Below are 18889 nucleotides of genomic sequence, written 5' to 3'. Positions count from 1 at the left end.
ATGATTCTACATAAGATTGCATATTTTATTTGTTGCTATTATGATCAGCCACATAGTCAACACTTAATACTAGAATTAAGCTTAATTCTTAAGACACAGCTAAGATTTTTACCAATAGAAAATTGTGATTTGAAAAGTCAGGAATATAGAAATGAAGCATAGACAATAAAATGAGTTAAACATTTTAAACATTGAGGCATGGCAAGGTTTGGCATTCATTTCATTGACGGCCTTCTCTACCCACTTTTACTTTTTAGTTCAGAGTTGAATTGGTGATGGAAAGGGGCAGCAGGGGTGGGGAGTGGCTGGCAGATGGGGGGAGAGGAGTGACTGTAGCCAGGAAATCAATTCTGAACCCAGCAGCCAGGCTGACCAATGAATCCTAGAGGGCAGGCTGCTTCTTACAGGCTTCAGGCTTCGAAGACCTGAAATAGGACCCACCAAAAGGCAACTTAGGAGGCCCCACACTGTTGCAGGGAAATCCTGACGGTTCTAGGTGACAAGAAACCAGATGTTTGTGTAAGATTCAAGTGATCCTGCAAATTCCAATTACAATATTAAATGAGAGAACATGCAGGAAATTAGCTGGCCCACAGCTGGAGCTAAGCACAAGTATAACTCCCAATCCAGATGAACCAGCCTCCTAGGTCATTGTGAATTAGACAATGAGCCCTCCCCTGGTCTAAAATCCCAGGGCAGGTTTCCGGATTCATGGGCTGATAGTATCGGTGATTTAAAACGGGATCCCAAGGGAGAAACGTCTTTCCATTGAGAAAGATGACAGTTCTGCCCGGCAGCTCCATGGAGACTATCCAGCAGGGGCTTTTTGACCAGCCAGCTTGAGTCCCTAAGTGACAAAAAAAAAAAAAAAAAAAAAAAAAAGCCCAAACTGGTCATTCTCAAAGTTTACATGTCCTGAAATGCTTTTTCAAAATTCACTTGGGGTTTGGTCTTCATCTGTTCCTGTTAAACATAGAGCAATATCCACACGTGATCATTAATTGACAGCTGTCGCACGTAGGGAATTGAGTGGTATGAAATGCCATGCTTGCCGAAACGGGTTTGGCTCAGTGGATAGAGCGTCAGCCTGCGGACTGAAAGGTCCCAGGTTCGATTCCGGTCAAGGGCATGTACCTTGGTTGCGGGCACATCCCCAGTAGGGGGTATGCAGGAGGCAGCTGATCGTTGTTTCTCTCTCATTGATGTTTCTAATTCTCTCTCCCTCTCTCTTCCTCTCTGTAAAAAATCAATAAAATATATTTTTTAATAAATAAAATAAAAAATAAAGTGCCATGCTTTATAGAAAAGAAATGTAATATACTGCCCATGATGGCTTATATCACAGACCCAGACTCACTGGTTGCATTTCCCTTACAAATATTTTGATTGCAGTTATTTGAATTCAATGAAATGTAATGAGGTGCTCTTAGCCCCTGGGCAAAACTGACACCGAATTTAATGTGCACTCGTCAGCTGAAGGCACAAAATGTTCCTGGGGAAGTTTCTGCTGTGCCATACAAAGGCTCACTGACAGATCCTTGGAAATCTTGTGCATAAACTTCCTATGCGAGTGGGAGGGAGGGTGTGCTGATAGCCACAAACACTACTGGAATTGAAGGAGAGTGTTCCCTTATTTGACAGAAGAAGCTAAATTGTTTCTAGACCTTCCTTTCTTCCCTCAAGGTCAATATTTTCATTTTGCAACGTCTAGCTAAGTACATTGGCAAATAAAGCAAGACGGGGGTGGGGTTGAGGGTGGGGGTGGAGAGGGTACTTGTTAAGGAAATTTGGTGGGGGAAAAAGACCACTTGAAATTAATTCCAAGTTACTTTTTTAGTGGTTTGTACATGACCTCCCACAGTCATGAGAACTAGAGGCGAAGGTGACTTTCAGTAACTGGGGCAGGGGATTTTTTTTTTCTTCCTGAAAAGTCAGGATTATGTGACCTTATAAATTGGTCTCATTACAGAGCTACTGACAGACAGACATATTGGTTGCTGCCAGTAGGCATATGGGCTGAAATTTGGAGGAGGAGGGGAGAGCAGATGGAGTGGGGGAACAGCGTGATGGACGGGCCCCTCACACAGGGCCCAGCTGGTAGGGAGCAGGTCATGTCTGTTACTGCTAAGCTGAGAAAGATAAGAGTGTCGGAGGTGGGAAGGTGACTGCGTCAATCAGCCTCTTCATTATGGCAAGAATGAGCCTTGTGGTCTGAGGGTGGGAGAAGGGGGCTGGTCATCCCCTACCCCACAGGTGGCAACTGGGAAGGGGTTTATCTTTCACGTGGCAGGAAGGAAGAATGGGCCCTTCACAAGTTACCTTTAGTTGTTGTGGGTTCTTCAGAGAAAACGCAGTTGATGATTTAATAGGATAAAGTTCATCGTGAAGTGTTGTTTTTTTTTTTAAATATTGAGTTAAATGTTACACTAGCTAATGTAAGAGAGCAACATTACAATGAGTTTCCAGGTAAACCCCAGGTTTGCTTCTGGCTCTGTGACAATGTCCAAGTCAAATGGGGTGGAAACGGGGAGGTTAGCTAAGGGCTTCTGGAATGTAAGCTCCTAGAGAGTCGTGACCTGGTTTTATTTATCCCTATACCCAGGTGCCTAAAACAGGTGTGCAGGACGTATTTATTGAATGAATGAAGTCAAAGTGTAGGAAATGCCTTAAAATGATTTTAACTTCCAAGGAAATATATTTTCTGTCTCTGAATCTGACATCTATTTTAACATTATCAACAATTCTTTTCTGCTGTTTGAACTTCAGATCAACAGGTTCATCATAGGTAAGGAGAAACAAGTGGAATATTAAAGACTAGTAGTTCATAGATACACTCAAGTGGTTAAGGGCTGCACTAAAGTTTCATGCTGTAGTGAGGACAGGATAAAATTTGGGGAAAGGAATGCTTATATTATTCTAGGGAGTATATCCTTTTATCACACAATAATAAGTGAGTAGCTGGGTCTGCTTCAGTTTCCTTAAAGGCAGAATACAATGTCTTGAAAATAATGATGCTTAATAAATGTTAAACTGATGAGTTTAAATAATTATTTTCTATTTATAGTGTTTACTGAGAAAGTATAAGTTCCATGAACTTATTTGGCTGTCTTAAATATTTAAGGGAGAAAAAAAATGACCATATTCAGTGACCAGGAATGTAATCAAAGATCATTTTGTTTGAAAATATTCTTAACTATATTATTTTTTTCAAGAGATACATTTGTTTCTTTAAATGATAATATGCTTACTAAAAATTTGGTCCCATGGAAATTAGAATAGTTTTGTAAGTTAGAACAGCAACTAGTTGAATCTAAAAAACTGACCTTAGTAATTAACTGTTAATAAAACCAACCTAACTATGAAGGTGTATCTGTTGATTTGTAGGTACATTTGAAGGTTATTGGCCTGATCAAACAAGCTAAATATCTGAGATTCTATTTATATTTTCACTTACCTTTCAATTGGAGATTAATAATATATGTCACTTATAAGAGAGCAATAAACTTTTTAAGTTTTCTGAACAAGTTCATTTTTAACGTGTATGATTTTTAAAATCTTTTAAGTTCTCTGCAAAGAAGGTCTATTACATACCAACATAATGTATGTCTGCTTACTCAAGAAGCTTGCATTTCCTAAAAGAGAAATGTCTGTTTATAAAACGAAAACAGATTTTGAATAACTAGAAAAGGGTTTATCAAATTTGAAAATGTGCTCATATTTAAAGTGTGGGGGGCAGTTGATCCCTGTGTGAAAAGATTCACTTCAGGACCCTCGGGAAGGACACATTACTGAATGTAATAACAGTTTAGTTAGCAGTTTCCTAATTATTAGTGAAAGGGTTGAATGTGCAAAAGAGTCCTTGGAACACATGAGGGGAGGAGATGAAGCCATTAAGTGGTTGGGCTCTAGAAAGCAGGACCTGCCTGAATTAGTTCTGTAGCTGTAGGTGAGTTAGTTAACCTATAATTCTCATTTTCTTGTGCATTCATGTTGACATGAAAATAGGTAATGCATGTGAAGCACCTACCACAGAGTCTGGAAAAGAGTTATCACTCATAGACAGTAATGGTTTTGTTTTATGCTGCCACTGTTACACTTTGCTAACATTATAGTTTGGCTCCTAAATACCCCAAAGATGATACTTAGTGCTTTTTTGAAGGAAACCTAGAAATTCATTTTTTTGTCCTTTCTCTCCTTTCTTCTTTCCTTCCTTCCTTCCTTCCTTCCTTCCTTCCTTCCTTCCTTCCTTCCTTCCTTCTTCCTTCCTATTTCCTTTCTTCCTTTTCTATGCCTACATAGTCAACAAATTTTAAAATATTTACTGTAAGGGAATCCAAAAGTCTCATGCTCATAAAACATTAAAGAATAAAATGTCATTTCAATTATATTGTTTTTAAACAGGATATTTTATACTATCTGGATTACCTCATAAGGGGAAAATACTTATAAGAGAAAATGCTCACTATTAGGATAGTATATCTTCTGTGAATATACATGTAAGACTGTGTAAATGAGGGCCTTTTTCATTCAGTAATATTGTTCAGATTAGTAATCATATTAAAAAGAAATATTATGCATTAAAGGTAAGCCCTCATCTAGTGACCTAAAGGACCTTCACTTTCTTGACTAACCTAAAATATATATGTTAGCATTTTCCCCAAATGCATTTGCTTCTCCCAAAGTGTGAGATGTTCATATGCCAGTATGCTTTAGAATGATAAGCTTGCTGTCATTTATCTTGGGAATGTGTGCCTTGAATGAGGAATCTCTCCTGGCCCCCAATTCGATTTGTTCACAGTCATTTTTAATTTCTGTTGACCCTAAAATAACATGGAAGTAAAACAGTAAAAATAGTTGTGCTCAAAAGTTATATCTCTACACATTGAATTGGTGATTAGAAACTTCAGATATTGACATACGGAAATTGAGAATTGACTATGGAAAAGAGAACCCAACCACAATCTGGATTATTTGTCTAAATGCTTTGGGTTTGGCAAAAACTAAAATTCTTGTTGCCAAGCCCCTTTCCTCTTAATTTTTAAAAGTCCTGTGTGTTTCAAGGGAAATTTAATCCACATGTTTCTGATTCATTTGCACTTAAGTTGTCAAACTGTTTTGTAATCACAAGTCTCTATCTTCCCCTTTCCACAGAAAGTTGAATTTTTTTTCAAGTGTGTATAAACAATAACCACTCAGAAGAATGAATTGAATTTAAAATTCAAAAATCAAGGATGGGCAAAAATGTGTGTATCTCACCTGCTCTTGGGAGAGAAAAAGATTTTTGGACTTTTGACCCTGACTCAAACTTTTTGATGTAGACTTTCACTTGCCCTTGGAAATATGTTAGTCATCTCTCCAAGTAAAAGTAATTTTATTTATATATTTTTAAGTAAGTGTATTTTTAGAGTTCAAAATACACAGTAGAAGGTGCTAAATGACAAATGAAGCAGGATTATTACAATTCTTTAAAACTGTAAATAAATATGACTGACTAATATGAGAATTTTACTTTATAACAAAAAAACTTATTTTAAATTTTATAACTCCCACAATTAATTTTATTTACAACTACCACCTCTTTATCTCTTAGATGTGAGTTTAACAAAGCAAATGTCAAACTTTCTTTCTAAAAAATACTTTATCTAAAATTAGTTTATGTTACAAATAGGAGAATTTACAAGGAGAAAATAAACACAATATTTTAAAAGCTTGTTCCATCTCTGAAAATAGCTGAGGATTTGTTATATTTACATATTTTACTTATAAAACATTCTGTAGTAGGAGATCAAATGCTGTAGTCTACTATAATAGAATGTCCTATTTGGGAACATTAAGAACTTTTGGTTTATGGGAACTGACAATAGTTACTTCCATTTGGATATCTAAGGAAATGCTAATTCCGAACACTTCCTCCTTTATCAGGAGATCAACCATTTGGACCATTTATTATCATGTACCCAGTAAAACTCAATCTGTTGTGTTAATTAGTTATATAAACACATTTTATAATTGTGGAGACAAAGCAGAACTAGGCAGCTGGGTAGGTGAGAAAAGATCAAAGATCTTCCTTAATAAATTGTTACGCTAATTAGTGTTTGTCTTGTAGTGCTTCTCCAGGGGGTCTTTTAAATCCAAGCTTGGGAAAACCTGCTTTAGAGAATAAGGAAGCTTTGGCTGAAACAAATTTTGCTAAGTTCCCAAAACTGACCTAAGTGAGAGAAAAAGGACTACTAAAAAAACAAAAAAGCTTGGGGGGGGGGGGGGAGGGTGTAGAAAGATCTATGAATTCCTCTTGAGGACTCTGTACTCTTATTTTTTTAAATGACACTTTAAAAAAATTATTTTAGAGATAGAGGAAGGAAGAGGGAGAGAAAGAGAGAAAAACATCTATGGAACCTAAACCTGGGTATGTGCCCTGACTGGGAATCAAACTTGTGACTTCTCAGTGTATGGGCAATGCTCTAACCAACTGAGCCACACTGGCTAGGGTGATGATGTTGTACTCTTAAGACTAAAATACGGAAAAGGATTATCAGATCACAGGTAGCTTATTTTTAGACTAGGGGGGAAAAAAAGCTTTCCCTAGCCCCCACTCTCTCCAAAAAATTGTGTATAGCTTGCTTTGAAAATAATCAATATACTATAGCGTTTATAGTTCTCAAAAATATTATTAAAAGATAAGTGACTTTTAAAAAGTCTTTATTTTGTTGAAAGTATTATATATGTCCCCCAGTTTCTCCCATTGACCTCTTCTAGCCCACCCCCAACCCAGTACCCACACCCCAGACCTTTACCAACCTATTGTCTGTGGCCATGGTAATGCATATATACATACTAGAGGCCCAGTGCACAAAATTCATGCACTGGTAGGGTCCCTAGCCTGGCCTGTGATCAGGGCTGATCAGGTTCCCCACCTCCTACCTCCCCACCTCCTCCTTCCCTTGCTCCCTCAGCGCCCTGCTGCTGCCGCTGGTCACCTACCATGTTCCCTGCTGCTCCCTGGTGGTCAGTGCATGTCATAGTGAGCAATCCAACTCCCATTCTCCCGGTCGAACTCCCAAGGGGACACTTTGCATATTAGCCTTTTATATATATAGATAAGTTCTTTGGTTTATCTCTTCCCACCCACACCTTCCCTCTGAGATTCCACAGTCTGTTCCATGTTTCTAAGTCTCTGAATCTATTTTGCTCATCAGTTTATTTTGTTCATTAGATTCCACATATGAGATCCTGTGATACTTGTCTTCCTCTAACTAGCTTATTTCACTTAGCATGAACTGAATTTTGAAAGACAAAGTACTCCAGGCGGTGCTCCACTCCCCACCAACATTACTTACCATTTTCCCCTACCTTATCCTCCTTCATGGCACTTACCACCATCCACCACATTGTATAATTTACTCATCTGTAGTATTTTGTTATCTCTTCCAATTAGAAAGGCCATGAAGGCAGTGAGTTTTGTCTATTTGTTTCCACTGGTTTGTTCAATGACTGACTGGATGAAAAAATGAATATAGTAATTTTCAAAACATTTTGGAAGCAACATGATATAAAATGGGGTTATGATATGAAATGGCCTTGAGCAATTAACTTAATCTTTCCAAATTCCACTTCCTCACACGTACACATGGTTATTATTATCTACATTTTAGTGTTGTATCACAATCAGAGATGATTTATATAAATTTCCCAGCAGTGTCCAGCATTTAGCAAATGCTCAGTAAATTGCAGTTATTGTTTTATTGTTGTTATCTTCAGTATTTTTTTTCTTTCCTCTTTTGCAAGTCAACTCATATTATGACTCTTCGGTTTAGTATAATTTCTCTTTGCTTTTTACTTTGCTCCTTTTTTCACTTTGTTTTAAGTTTGATTTATATTTTCTTAATTCTATAGAATTTTCTTATGACTAGTCATTTTAAATGTTCTTCATTTGTTCCTTTTTCTGGCACCCTGCTTGTTTCTCAAGTTTCCAGTTGTTATAGTAAACTTGAAAATATATTTTTTACCCATTTTTAAGTAATATGTAAAAAAATAGTAATATGTGGCCATTGTAGCAAATTTTTAAAAATAGGGACAGCAAAAGGATAAAGGAAAAATAACTGGTAATCTCACTATGTACAACTTTTTTCTAGCATACAAATAGATAATTATTATCACAAAAAAGATATTATAGTATATTAAATATATAGTATATTATCCATTTTTAAATTTATAACTTAATAAAATATATTTTCCTATATTAAACAGAAAAGCATAATTTTAATGATACAGTATATCACTGTCTATTAAAGCAATTCTTTGTCTGCAAATGTGATGGAAAATCTATATATTTGAGCAAAAATTGAAGATATGGATTTTTATGGTAGATAAGAAGAAAAGGATGGGTAGTTATAATTTTTTTCCTGCCAAATAACTCACTTTATTCTTACTTTTTTTTTCTCTTGTAAATAAGCACAGGCACACATGCTAGTAAACTATAGTAATTTTCTCAGTAACCTAGAATTACAATAAAAATTTTTCTCTGTCTTGTTCAACATTTCCTCTCTTGATGCTCAGCACAGTGCTACTCAAACAATAGTTCTCAGTACATATTAGCTGGATAGTTGAATCAAGTGAAGTTAAATCATAAGCAAATACTATCATGTGAGACCTATGATTGCAGGTTTACCAGATCTATGATTCTGTTTGTCTTGCCACTGTGGGAATAAATGAATTGACATTGACAATTGCTCCCTTTTAGTCCCTATCTCTTTAGGTGTCATTATTACCTAGGCTCAGATTTGCCAGGTTAGTGTTCTCCAAAATGTGGATCACCTTTATCATAATGAACTAGAGCACTGGTTATAAAGGCAGATTCCTGGGCCCCACCCTAGGACTGCTGATACAGAATGTCTAAAATTTAGAGCCCAGGAAAGTTTGAAAACAACACTGGGGTGGGTTCAGCAACCAACTCAATATTGTATATCTGCCAATAGAATAAGTATATAACAAATGTGTGGAATTAACATACCAGGAGGAAAGATAGAATGAGGGGGTGGGGGAATCTGTGTTTCCATAAAGACTATGGTTTTTCCTTTATGTTTAGAGAATGGTGAGAATCTAGTGAGGGTAAAGAAGTTACGTGTGAAGGACAGTTGTTTAGTGTGTGGAAACTATTTCATTGGGCAGTTCTAATCAAGAGAAGAAAAACCATCTAGGTGTATAAAAGTTCCTTTTCACTGTTTGGTCTCTCTATAGGGTGGCGTCTTTTGAGACTCCAGTGAAAGTTATTAAGGAAAAAGCCATTGCACTGGTTAGAAACAAAAATCTAACATACTAAAGATGTTCCCTTCTGTGCTTTTGGTATGCAGTAAGGCTTTTAGAGATGCCAAAGTTTGCTTAGGTATTATTCAATCTGTGAATGCATTAATTATACCACTCTGTCTAATCAAACCCGATGGAACCAAATCCAACCTTTAATTTTCTTTTTTTGCAGGAAGATGTGAAAATTAATATGGCATGTAGGTGCTGTTGGTTCCAATTAAAATCAATATCTGTCCTGATTTGTGCCTCTTGTCTCTATGACAGCAAGGGGGCTGGCTAAGGGGATACATCTGCTCCTCTCTCCCAAAGGGGCTCCAAACAAGTGAATGACCTGCAGTGTTTATTATTAAGTTTTCAAAGGGAAAGTTGTTTTGGTCTAATTGAAGCAATAATATGAGAGAGGTTATTTCTGGTCAGTTCCCTGCTGTTTTCATTCTGGAGAATATATTCCAGGTGTTTGCTGTGCAACACTCCAGTCCAGCATGGCCTTCCCCTGAGTTTAGGCTTCGAGTGCCGTGGAGCAATAAACTAGCACTGGGAGTTGAAGCCAGTTTGAGTGTTTCAGAGACACATTTTTAGTTACCTTCATGGTACACCAGATGGTTAATGACCACATCCATTGTCAAAGTTCTAGTTACCATGGAATAAAGTAATGGGTCTTTATAAGTCTCTAATATATTAAAGAACACATTCTTTTATTTCCTTTTACTCTGAAGAGTAGCTGTAATGCAATGTCACTATGCTTTGCTTTTAAAATAAATGTATTTGTTCTTCACTTCAGGTAAATAAGGAAACACATTTAAAAATCTCTCAAATAAGTCAAAATATTAGCCACTATTAATTCATAACTGCGTCTTTTATTTCTTTGCTTTTGAAAAAGATATTCTAATTTCATGATTTCTAAATATCCTTGACAATATCTTTTTCAAGTGGGTATTTCAAATACTCCCAAGATGTGACAAACAATATCAAGGATTAGTGGTTAAGGATATAGACTCTGAATCTGGATTTTGGATATAAATGTAAATATACAGTACATAATATTTGGCTGAGGAATAGATGACTAGATATTTCTAATAAAGAATAAAGCTTGTCACAAACAGTTTGGGAATTTTAGAGATGACCCTCTACTTATCAGCTAGCAAATAGGTGACATACTTTTATATTACTTTGAGATATTATTCCCCAAAATTACAAAATTGAAAGCAATATATTAGTCAAGGGAAGTTAATCTTCATTTTAAGATTTTTTTTTTTTTTTGGTAGGCAATATTTATTCAAGATACTTTCGTTTCAACTACATTCCCAGGTAACCCATTATTGGTAAGCACAGAAACAAAAGACTATTCTAAAGTTGAAATTCAACTTCTTCCTGGTTCCAAATGGAATTTTGGATCTTGGTTTTGCTTATTTTCATCTGTGAACCTAATATGAACCCACAGACCAAAATAGTCACATTAAGAATATGGGCTGGATTTCAGGCTAATCAGGGGAAATGCCTGGGGAGGGTGGTGGTGGTGGTGGTGTCTGCTGCTCACCCGCTTAATCACACAGACTTTTTGAGTCCAGGATACTTCCAGAGCCTGAGTGGTAGCGATTTCTCAGTTCACATTCCCAGATGCGCGAGTCAAAGGGTCTAGCACTGAATGTCCTCAAAGGCGTGGCTCTGGGCTGGGGGTTGCTTCGCCTCTTCAGAAAGAGAATAATGAGTGGCAGTCGGTGTCAAGGGTATCATATTTATAAAGCACTTTGGGTTCTTTGGATGATATTCAAAGTGCTATGCAAGAATTACTTATGTATTTTCTCTAACCTCAAGGAGAGGGCAGAAACCCAGCTAGCTCCAGTGGCTGTGAATCAGGCAAAGGGAGCTGACACGTGCATTCCTCTCATTATTCTTTCCCTGCCCCTCCAAATACCACACACATAGCAACGGTCAATTACAGGGGAGCAGGTGAGGTGTGCAAATTAACACAGGAGAAAAGTGGTGAAAGTTGGGAGGGTGGGTTGAGAATTGAAAAGAGGATGGAAGGGAGGGCTGGCTGGTTGGGAAGGAAAACCACAATGTCACTCAATAAACATGACACTTAATAAAAGAAGATTTAAATTCTTGAACAGGAAACAAAAGAAAAAAACCATGTGATTCCATTCTGAGTGTTTCCAAAAAGTTTGTGATGTTATTGTCCTCCATTTGAGGAGATTTGTCCCAAAACAAAGAAGTTTCCTTTTTAATATGCAGCTAAAGAAAGAAGTAACTGTTGTAAGTCAAATGATTTATAACAATAAAAATAGCATAACTTTATTCTATTTCAGGGGGTCATTGTTGATAGAGATTGTGCTTAGGCTATTTGGATTATTAAAGGCTGTAGTCATATTGCAGAACTAATTCTTTGTTATTATTTAGTAGTCATAAAAGAACTTTCAGAGATGAGGGTGAACAAGAAGGGAAGTATCTGTTACAACCCTTGTCTTTTGTAAAACCTCACAGCAGGTGATGCCGAAAACTGTAGCAGTCACTGCCAATCTTAATAGACATTAATACCAAGCTTTACTATACAATGTAAAATTTATTGTACTTCCAAAACTAGCATCTTCACTGATTATTTAAATGAGATAATTAGGCAAATTATAAAGATTAACTCCTGGGTGTTTATTGTTCTATGGTTCGAGGTGTGATTAACTTCAAAAACTATTTCTAAAATGAAAATTCAAGGTACATTTTGAAAGATCCTTTGTTATGCATAAGAGAGCTACATTTAAAAAAAATCTTCACCCAAGAATATGTTTATTGAATTTTTTTTTTTTTTACAGAGAGAGAGAGAGAGAGAGAGAGAGAGAGAGAGAGAGAGCCATCAATCAGTTGCCTCCCATTTGCACCCTGACTGGGGATCAAACCTGAAACCTAAGTATGTGCCCTGACCAGGAATCAAACCCTAAATCTTTTGGTGTACGGGATGATGCTCCAACCAACTGAGTCACCCAGCCAGGGCAAGAGAGCTACATTTTTAATAATTAGAGGATAAAATGCATGTAGTGCCAAACCTGCTGATTATAAGTTATTTTTCTTTTTATTATTAGAGTATTTTTTCAAGCTCATGAAATAACCTGAGTAGAAATGAGCTTCAATTGTCAATTTATTGGAGATATTTCAAAGAGATTTATAGTTGATAGAATGTGAGATAAAAGGTCACTTACACAATTATTCTTCAAGACACAAAGGTAACTTTGAAATATTTATCTCCTTACAACCGATAAGGCATGACAACTTATCCTTTTTTTTCTTTCATTAAGAAAACTGAGTAATAAACTGCTATATTCATTATCAAATAAAAAGCTTTGGTCTCCTGTATTTGTAACTGTTTTTTAATCATGAAGTTTTTAAGAAGCTGCTGTGGTCTATCACTGCTTTAACAATTTGTTGAAGATCTAGTGGCCTGAACAAAAAAACTTGATATACATTTGATGGTCGGTGCTGGGCTGTATACAAAAGGACTAGTTTAATCATCATAATGTGGGTTTATGGCTTTACCATCTTAATATTCAGAGTAACTGTTGTTCTTAGGTTGGTGGGTATATGGGTGACTGGCCCAGCTTGATTGCTCTAGATAATTTTGGAGCAGAGGTTGTGGGGCAGGGTCAGTTTAGCACAGAGGAAACTGTCCTTGAATTAATACAGAGGATATCACTGTCATTTTTGTAGCAACTATTGGTATTAGTACCTCATTGTCACATTTACATTTTTCAAAGATTTTGTAGCATACCTTTTGTGTTGTGTGTGTGTGTGTGTGTGTTTAATTTTTTAATTTATTTCAGAGAGGAGAGGAGAGGAAGAAAGAGAGATTGAAACATCAACGATGAGAGGAAGTCATTGGTCAGCTGCCTCCTGCATGCCCCACACTGGGGACTAAGCCCGCAATCCGGGCATGTGCCCTGACTTGGAATGGAAAGGAGATTAAACCCCCTAAGCTCAATTGTCTTCTCTAAAGCCACACACAAAGTACATGGAGAGTAAGGGCTAAATACCAGGAATCATTATTTTCTGTATGACCCCATGCAGTCTTAATAGATGTATCTTATTTGATCCTCATAATAATCATGTGATATAGGAATTGCTGTCTATAGTTCTTTTTTAAGCAGGAAACATGGCTTCAAGGAGTTTCATGACACTCCATCCAGAGGCTCAAAGCTTATTAAGATCAAAATTTGATTTGGTACTCAGTCCATGATCCATGTTTTGAAAGTCATCAAGGCTTGCAGTTACATTTCTACCAAGAAACGTCTGGGCTATTTCATTTTATCTTTGTGTTATCTGTGAAGGTTTTATTGGAATGAGTATTAGCTAAATCTCTTAAAGATCTATAGAGCTAATGTGGTTTTTGTTAAGTTATAGCTTTCAGTGGGCTGAAAGATTTTATTATTTTTCTAATTTTGCATTAAGAAAACTGAGTAATAAACTGCTATATTCATTATCAAATGAATATAGTTATTAATGGACGAGCTAAGTTATTTTGCTTATGATTTTATCTGAGTTCCTAGATTTGAAGCTATTGTTCTAAAAAGAAACTGTATAAAATGCTCCACCTTTGTATTTCAACTACTCTTTTGATACATTTTTCCTTTTGTGTCCCAAATATTCTAAATTGTTTATATTTTCTGGCCATGTGAGAATCCTTGCAACTCCCAATAAAAACTTTAAGCTATTCTGATCTCCTGCTTATCTCACTGTTTACTCTTCATTTATTCATTCTATAAATATTTATTGAGCATCTTATTTGTGGCAGGCACTGTTCCAAGAGCTGGGGAAAGACTATTGAAAAATAGAAAAAGCTTATATCTCTAGTTAGCTTATGGGAGATATGTTCAATGTACAAAAAAATATAACATGTCAGGTATGAAACTGTATAGGGTAAAAATGAAGCTGAGGAAGACTAAGCGGTGTTGAGGTGGGAGGGATTGCTGTTTTATACACAGTGGTCAAGGAAGGTTTCTATGGGGACATTTCAGGAAGAAGTTCCGTAGAGATTTAAGGGAACAGTAAATTGAAAGAATTAAGATAGGCCTGTGCTTGGCATGGTCAAGGTATAGAAAAGCATGGGGAGAGTGGAGAAGTCAAAGGGAGCTAGGACTTAGAAAACCTTGTGGTCCATGTTTAGGATGAGTGACATAAGGTGTCATCAAAAGGTTTAGAGTAGAGGGATACATAAAAAAATTAAATGTTATATTTCAAATATTTTTACCACTTTGTGATAATTAATTGGAAGGCTCAAAGGTAGAAGAAGCAGAGATACTAGTTAGGATATTATTGAAGAAAAATCCTTGCCATAAATGATGGCTTAGGTCAAGAGAGGTTATCAAATTTTGGCAATATTTTGATGGTAAAGATGAGAGCATTTATACAAAGATTGAATGTAGAGTGTCAAAAAAAAATAAGAAATACAGAAAGCTTGTATGATTTTTTGGTCTGAAAATCTGAAAGATAGCATTGCCCTTTACTAGAAAAAAATGGTAAAGGGACATTTTGATGGGAAGAATCAGAAATTTGTCCTTTGAGAACTTATGTTTGAAATGCCTATGCATAGAGGAAAATCTTGAGAAGGCAGTTGGATTATAAATATCAAGATTAGAAAGGAATTCATAAATGGAAATTATTACTGGGGACTATTCAGACTCAGGAGCTTGCCAAGGGAGTGAGGATAAATACAGAAGTTAGAGGATTAAGCCTGTTTGTTAAAATATCAGGGAGATAAGGAGGAGTTAGTGAGAGTGTGAGGAAGGAATGGCTAGTCACGAAAGAAGAGTGTACTGTCTCAGAAGCCAAATGAAGACAGAATTTTAAGGAACAAGTAATTAACTGGATCTGCCTTTTCATTTGCCTTTTAATCAAACACGATGCCAAGGGATTGGTTCAAAATAAATGTCAAGATCATGTTAAATAGGATTACAATTTTTAAAAAATTGCCTACTAGAAAGTATTAATGGGAGATTTATCTAAAGTTCTCTGTTCACAGAATTGCTGTTTGTATTAGTTCTTTTCCACATGCTGGTTGAGTCTGAGAAGATTTGCTATAATATAATTTTTCATTCTCATATATAGGCAATATGGAATTAGTCAATAATTCTGCATTTTTCCTAGGAAGGCAATATGGTAAATTATAAGAAACACGGGCTTTGGAGAAAGGGCAACCTGTGTGTGAACCCAGTTTCTAAGCACATAAGAAGCAGTGAGACCTTGGTTAATTTGCTTCATTTCTTTAAGACTCACTCTCTTTCTCCTAAAATGGCGATATTAATATCTATTTCTGAGAATTACACCAAAAATTAAAATTTAAAATATAGGTAAAGTGCCTAACACATTATAAACACTTATTATTCATCTCAAAATCACTAGCTACCTTTTAAATAGATGACTTGCTTTAAAAGAATTGCATTTCATATTAGCAACACCCATGCAGATTGATATTGAACTATTTGTTTAGTGCCATATATAGTTTTTATAGCTCATGGGTTTCGTATTTAAAAGTTTTAATTGATTATTTACTTTCTCCCAGTTTCAACTCTGGGATAGATAAATAAATAACCATAATATCTCTTCTGACTCTTCTCTCATGAGTCATTCTGGCAAAGTCTGTCAACCTGTGAGGAGTAACTTTGTCTCCCCAAGATTTTGCTCAACTCAGCTGGAAGATGTGAGTAAGAAAGACCTCCCTAAAACAGCTGTTGCCTGCGAGTTGAGCAGAATTCTCTGAAGAGAATGTATTTTTTAAACATAAATAAAATGATTTTATGACCATTTTTTAAACTGCTCTGTGTATATGCTCTCTAATCACTCTTTAGTGCAGACTCCAGTGAATAAGAAACCTGTGTTATCCATCTGATCTCAATCTCACAAAGCAATTGCTTTTTGAATTCAGATGATGGATCTATAATCCATTATGCAATGAAAGAAAATTCATCTTCAGAAGAAACCTGAATGAAGACAAGTTTCTAATTAGATGCTATTTGCTTTTAATGGAGCTTTCTTGTCCCTGGAGTGAAAAAAGTTCCATTGTCACCAAGACACTCTATCATTCAATTGGTGTCTCTGCCCTCTCCTGGCCCCACAGCACACAGTCCAGTTGGGACTAGATCTGGACTGCTTAGAGCTCTTAATGTGGAGCCTTTGTCAACTAAAGATATAGATTTGGTTATACTCAAAATGCTTCTTCTATCTCCTAGGGGTTGGCCTTACTGCTTCCAGAGTACTTTAACCAGAGATAAAAGATAACGAAGCTAAAAATTCTAAAGTGGACTTCAAGCATGGAAGAGAGAAATGTTCCCTTTCTAATCTATGTTAGACTAGGAATAAAAGGAGGGGCGAGAATAAAACCTTCATTGAAAAAGAAGCAAAGGACTACTTTAATCTTTGACTCTCAGTAGCTTAATTGAAGTCCACATAGTTTACTTGCGATGCATTAGAAAAATTAGAATGGACTGCTCTATTTGGGATGGGTGATTTTTCCTTTGATTTAATATATTATTATTTAAACATTTTCCAAATTATAATTAATGTGTTATAATGAAAACGTGGTTTGAGAATCAATCCATAGGAAATATTTCATTAGGGAACAAGGAAGTAATTCATTAGAGATTAGGATATTTCCTTGAATTTTAAATAAGAGGTCTGTGCCTTTCCTTAAACACTAAATAAAATTAGAATACACATTTTACATTTATTCTAGCCATATGTTTATTTCATTTAAAATGTCTATTGAGTTCTTGCCATGTGCAAAACTCTGTACTAGACACTGGGGATTATAACAATGAACAAAAAATGATATTCATAAAAGGAGTTCAGTTCTGGTTGGTTTGGTCAAAGCCTTAAATAAACTAAGAAAAGGAGAGAGAAAAAAAATTCATTGCAAGACAGAATTAGGTGAACAAATTAAGGTACACTGAAGAAAAAAACATTCATCATTGCTGATTGGTGATCATGAAAGGCTATTGCTATTTGAGTTGCATAAAATATGTTTAAACAGGGAGAAAATGGGATATTTATGATAAATGGAACAGCTGAAGCAAAGCTGTAAAGTTGTGAAATTTGTTCAGGAAGTAAAGAATGAACTTGGGTAGCCAGAGCATAGGGTCCATAGAAGGATAAAGAAGAAAAGAGATTGGAATCATAACCTAGAAATATCTGAATGCCAACTGAGGAGTCAGAATTTTATCCCATAGCCTTGGCAAGTCATTTGGGGGAGGGTGTATATAGTTATGGTTAAGAAGAGATAATTAGGGCTATATATTAATGTATCAGTGGAAATGTAATTCACTGTGTTGGCTCTAAATGATGAAGCATACTTTTTTTATATTGGTTCAGTCTGCTGAGTTCTTCCTTCATCTTAAAATTTCAAACTGAATTTAACATTCTTTCCTAACATTTAAAAATCCAATAGAGATATAAATACCATTGGCAAAGTGTTCTATAGAATGTTTAGATACACTTGGCATCTTGTCTCTTTAGCACTTGACTCTTCTACAGCCTCTGTCTTTCCCGGTTTGGCTCACTGATTTTTCTACCAAGAAAATATCCTATCCTTCATCTTCAATACATCCTAAAATAAAATAAGCCTCCTGACTCACATTTTCTTTATCTGCTGAAATTTATGGTCTTTGTGTTTATTACTGGGCTCTCTGTTGGCCAACCACACCCAGAATCCAGTTCCTTATGATGGCATTGACCCAGGAAGGGTATTGCCAGCTGCTCTGCCTGTCACTGCCCCCTACCAGCCTTGGAATTAAAACCCACTCCTAGTACCCACTCCTAAAACCCACTCCATTGCCCATGGCCTTGCTGCCTACAAGCAAAGGGATCTTGCTTGCCTATCACCCCACCTCTTCTGTAATTCCTACCCAAATCCCATTGCTATCTGAGTACATTCACAGCCAATCTCTGCAGCTGGGAGAGTTCTCTGATCCTGTTTGCCTATTGGGTAACACCTCCTGTCAAATCTCGGATTTCTTTTTCTTTTTGCATCTTTCCATTGTTGTTAGGTGCCATTGTACCTCACATATAAGTGCTATAACTAACAATCAGTGCAACTGTAGAATCTCATAAAATACAGAAAACTATAAATTCTTTCACAGAACATCAACAAAATATGAACTTTTGCACTCCATGAATTAACATGATGATCAAAGGCTGTTTAGTCTGCATTTAAACTTGAAGGAATCAGAAGCGTAATGCTTTCCTTTAACTAAAACAGGCAAGTAAACATCTACACTGCTCTATTCTATAACAGGCTCTGTGTTGAGGTGACTTATTTCTCCTCATGCCCTGTCATCACTTTACTTCCCGGCCAGAGTTCAAATTGTACTTAATCACATGAACAAGCCTGGAATGCAAACAGAAAAAGAAGGAAAACACATCAATTGATTGTTGATTGGTCTGCTGGCTAATCTCACAGCAAAAGCAGGTCTCTCTCACTTTATAAACACCTAATTTATGCCTTCCAATGTGTCAGAAAGGTCCAGAGGAACAGTATAATGGAAGAAAACAAAAATTTAAGAACAATTTAAAAAACTTTTTATCTTAATTTTATTTTTATCTGAGTTGT

At 36.1% G+C, this 18889-nt stretch overlaps 1 long non-coding RNA gene across 1 annotated transcript in view; it reads right to left on the bottom strand.

Annotated features, from left to right (window-relative positions):
- Nucleotides 1-300: 300 nt before the first annotated feature.
- LOC114230620 (uncharacterized) overlaps nt 301-18889 on the bottom strand; it is a 66524-nt gene continuing 47935 nt past the window's right edge. Inside the window, exon 4 of the long non-coding RNA XR_003616556.2 lies at nt 301-847. This is a non-coding gene — a long non-coding RNA (uncharacterized LOC114230620). The remainder of the gene's footprint in view (nt 848-18889) is intronic.

This window comes from Eptesicus fuscus, chromosome 10 (genome assembly GCF_027574615.1).
Source record: "Eptesicus fuscus isolate TK198812 chromosome 10, DD_ASM_mEF_20220401, whole genome shotgun sequence".
Taxonomy (NCBI): Eukaryota; Metazoa; Chordata; class Mammalia; order Chiroptera; family Vespertilionidae; genus Eptesicus; species Eptesicus fuscus.
The sequence above is the reverse complement of the archived record's forward strand: the minus strand, read 5'-3'. Positions and strand labels throughout refer to the sequence as shown.